Source organism: Rattus norvegicus, chromosome 1 (genome assembly GCF_036323735.1).
Source record: "Rattus norvegicus strain BN/NHsdMcwi chromosome 1, GRCr8, whole genome shotgun sequence".
Taxonomy (NCBI): domain Eukaryota; kingdom Metazoa; phylum Chordata; class Mammalia; order Rodentia; family Muridae; genus Rattus; species Rattus norvegicus.
The window spans coordinates 108,108,637-108,112,639 of NC_086019.1; the positions used below are offsets into that span (position 1 = coordinate 108,108,637).

At 47.3% G+C, this 4,003-nt stretch overlaps 1 protein-coding gene across 8 annotated transcripts in view; it reads left to right on the plus strand.

Moving 5' to 3' along the window:
* Nav2 (neuron navigator 2) overlaps positions 1-4,003 on the plus strand; it is a 658,579-nt gene that overhangs the window by 308,669 nt on the left and 345,907 nt on the right. The window lies entirely within an intron of this gene.

A 4,003-nucleotide genomic window follows, 5' to 3' on the forward strand; every position in this document is an offset into this window, starting at 1 on the left:
GGCCACAGCCACAGAGACTGAATTTTCAAAACTAGGATGTGGTCCCACAGTCTGTGGGCTTTCTTTTGTGGAATTACAGATGAACCCGGGGCCTCATACCAACTAATAATGCTATATCCCCAGCCCCCATATCTGAGTCTCGGCAGCTATAACCAGTGACCCGAAGCCCCCCTGCTGACACAAGCCCAGAGTGGAAGACCTCGTCCAAAGACAGAGGGAAGGAGGAGCCATGCAGGCTCTGGGTGGAGACAGGGAAGGGCTGAGGTGGGATACTCAGAAGACCTTGAACAGACAATGCTATAGTTCAGGGCTCTGGTGAATAGGATATATATATATATATATATATATATATATATATATATATATATATATATATATATATATATATATATATATATATATATATTTGCCAGGTAGGATAATATCTCACTGGGACGTCAGCCACTCTACAGTATTTCCTGAGAATATTTTCCAGATGAAGGGATGAACAGTTTACATGGTTTCTGTTGAAGACTCAGCTTATCAGCTCTTGATTTCCCTCCTTCTCAGCCTGGCACTGGGAGTCATCTGGGAAGGGGACCTGATCCCCTTGGGACCACAGGGCCAGCTAGGATAAAGAAAGCCTCCGATGAGACATAGAGAACTATGTGAGTGCCAGTCGCTATTGAGGGCCTCAGGTGATGTCTCAGATCTGCTGGGAACCCCCTGTATCTCCCTAATGAAGGCAAATCAAGACCTACTATCTATGGAAAGTAGATATTTCTGGTGTCTTCTGTAGTTCATGAAGAGCTAGAGGAAGGAAGAATAAAAAGGAGAGAACAGTTCATTGGACCTACTGTGTGCTGGGTTCTAGACTCCACACTGGGTTTTTTGGTTGGTTAGTTGGTTGATCAGTTGGTTGGTTGGTTTGATGAAACAGGGTTTCCTTTTGTAGCCTTGGCTGCCCTGGAACTAGCTCTATAGGCCAGACTAGCCTTGAACTTATAGAGATCCACTTGTCTATGCCTCCCTCCCCACTCCCTGGCTTAAACTCCACACTCTAGGTGGGTACCATCTGTCTGTGTTACAACTAAAGAAAGAGAAGCCTAAAGAGGTGAGATGACCTGCTTTACCCCCACACAGCTGAGATCTGGCAAAGGCTTGTCTCCCACTCTCCTCTACCCATCTCCTGAGACTCACAGTCCACGGTGACCGTAATAGGAACCCCATCCACAGCTGCCCTGAGTGGGGTGGGGGCACAGTGTGGGCAGCGTGCCTGGAATCCCAGGACTCATGGGGTATATCTGTGCCCTCTGTCAACAATCCACCCTTCAGTAATGTTGCACTAGCTGCCAGCTGCTGTCACCACAGCCAGACCCCACACCCACACAGGAGAGGGCTTTGGCCAAGGGCATGCTAGAGCAGGAGGAGGAAGTGCCCTCCAGAGGGGCTTGTTTCAAGGCTCCTGAATGGCTCCATTGAGGTGCCCAGGCAGGATGACAATGGGCCTGTTGGAAGCCCTGGCCCACAGAGGTGAGAGGGCCTGGGCTGAGCGGGCAGTGCTGGCTCGGAGGCCAGACGTTGACTTCCAGGGCGGGAAGCCAGTGCCTCTGACGTGCTCCAAAATGCCAGCTCTGCTTAACAGAGAACAGCTGAGGCAACTCAAATTCTTCCCGGTGCCAGGGAGTCATTGTGAACCCAGGACACCGACTGTGGTGACACTCCTTCTCTCTACTGCATTCTGATTCACTTCCCGGGCTACGTCCTGCACAATGGCCACCAAGAACAGTGAATAGCTCCTCCCTGTGCCCGCTCCCTGTGGTCCTGGGGGATAGTCTTTCCAACCCTATGGGAAAATAGCATACACCCCTTCCTCAAAAAAGCAGAAACGGAACTTGGAACACTCACGGGTAGAGTAGTCAAGTGAAGTGCAAGGCGCCTGGGTAAATTTGAATTAAAATGAAATAACTTTAAACATTGTACTTACATAGGTAGCAGGTATTGATACATGGCAAGCCTAGATAGAGATCCTGGTTCGATAGGTGTGGCACGGGGGCATTCTTACACTGAAACCTGTTTATCAGGTATTCAGATCCCCCTGAACACCCTTGTTCTTACCTGAAAAATCCAACAGCTGCACCAAGGGAGTCATGACAGATGCTGCCACAGAGAAAGACAGAAATAGGAAGAAGCCCCTCGGAGCCACTCTCTGACCTGTTTCCCAGGAATGAAGTGGCCAGAGGCTGGCTTAGTGGGCAGTTACTGAAAGGCAGCTGCAGCCCCTTGTCACCTCCCCACAGGGATATCATCCCAGGTCCACTGTGAGACGGGTTCTAGCCATGATGATTTCTGAATACACCGCCATGGCCAAGTCCTGGAGAGTTTCATGGTTCTGTCCCCAAGGCCTTTACACGTGTGCAAGAGCACAGGCAAGCTGCCACAGGTGCACGACAAAGGCATACACCTGCAAAGGAGGGGATATGAAGGATGCTTTGAGGGGCTCTCCTCTCCCCTGAGCACCAGATTAAGGTTTCAGAGTCAGGGGATCCTGACTCGTAATCCTAGGCCCTGTCCCTGAGCAGACTACCTATGTGTCCCCCAACAAGTCTGTCTCTTAGTCTCCGTTTTCTTCTCGTATAAAGTGGAAACAACATTCCTTATCTACAGGGACCAGCATGACGTTCCAAGAACAGTCAAAGATGTGAGCACAAGTTACCAGGTGTATGATTCTAGGTAGAGTGTGTTAGTGGGGGCTGATGGGGGAGAGGGAAGTCTAAGGCCGTGAATGCTTGAACCCCATCTCTGCCCTATGCCCTTCACACTAGCCCTTAGCTGGCCACTCATAACCTTCACCTCTCTCTGGTCAATATAGTAAAAGTAGGGGCATTTTCAAGTGCCTCTCATTAAGAATGTAGGCTGGAGATTCACCAGCCCTGCTTGAAGGCCCCTTTTACTGTGTGGCTTCAGATGAGGACTTGAATTATCTTGCTGCCTCAGTTTCCTCCTTGGTGACATCCAGCCTCGGGAGTGTGATTGGGAACTGAGAAGACACTGCACACATAAAGAGCTTAGCATGGACTCCGGCATGTGTTAAGTGTTCAGGAAGCAGACACTGATTAAGAAGGTCTTGTGTTCAACGACACCTTTGTGAGGTAATAACGATCAGGTAGAAAGTAAGTCCAGAGACACCTCTCTGGACCCGCACAAAGAGGCATAGCTAAAAGGGAGAATCCTTGCCTTCTCAAGGGTCCTTGGATCACCTAGCTTGTGGGAAAGACTGCTTGTCTCTTTTACCTGGGCACCTCCCTAGGGGCTACCCGGGCCCGGTCGTATTGGGGTCCAGAGACTTGAGCATTGTAGATATCCTGGCATGCCTGCCTATTGCTTCTCCAGGTCGGGGAAAAGGTGTTCACTTACAATCTGATTTCCCCAGTGCCAGTCATTCTGCCTTTGTTGGTTAAAAATCTCAGGTTTGTTTTTTTTTTATTTAGAGAATACTTTATTAGTTTTTGTAATCAAACCCACGTAGATAAGACCTTACATATTTAATACAGTGCGTTACCCCTGTACAAATGGAAAAAACTTAAGTTCAACATTTCTAGACCAATATGGCTGTTAATTTCTGTACAGTGCCAACTCAACACAGTAAACGGGGATACTTTTTTCCAAAGTTGACAGCACAGCTAAAGTTTCCAAAAATTCAAATTATATATCTGTATATATATATTTATATTTATATAAAAAGACCAATAATAGCAGTGTGTTATGCATCAACAGCAGCAACAGCTTTTCCAGGTTCTGCAGTCATCTGAACAAAACTGTAGAGACATCCAGCACACTCCATTAAAAAAAAAAAGTAAAAAAACAAAACTCCAGAAAACAGCACAGTTCTGTTACTCTTGTGGTACCTGGCACCATTTTTTTTTTTTAAATTAGCTTCTCAATCATCATCTGGAAAGAAAACATTCTGAGCAACATCAAATCTCAGGTTTTAATTACCCTCTTCAACCTTTTGTTTACTAAG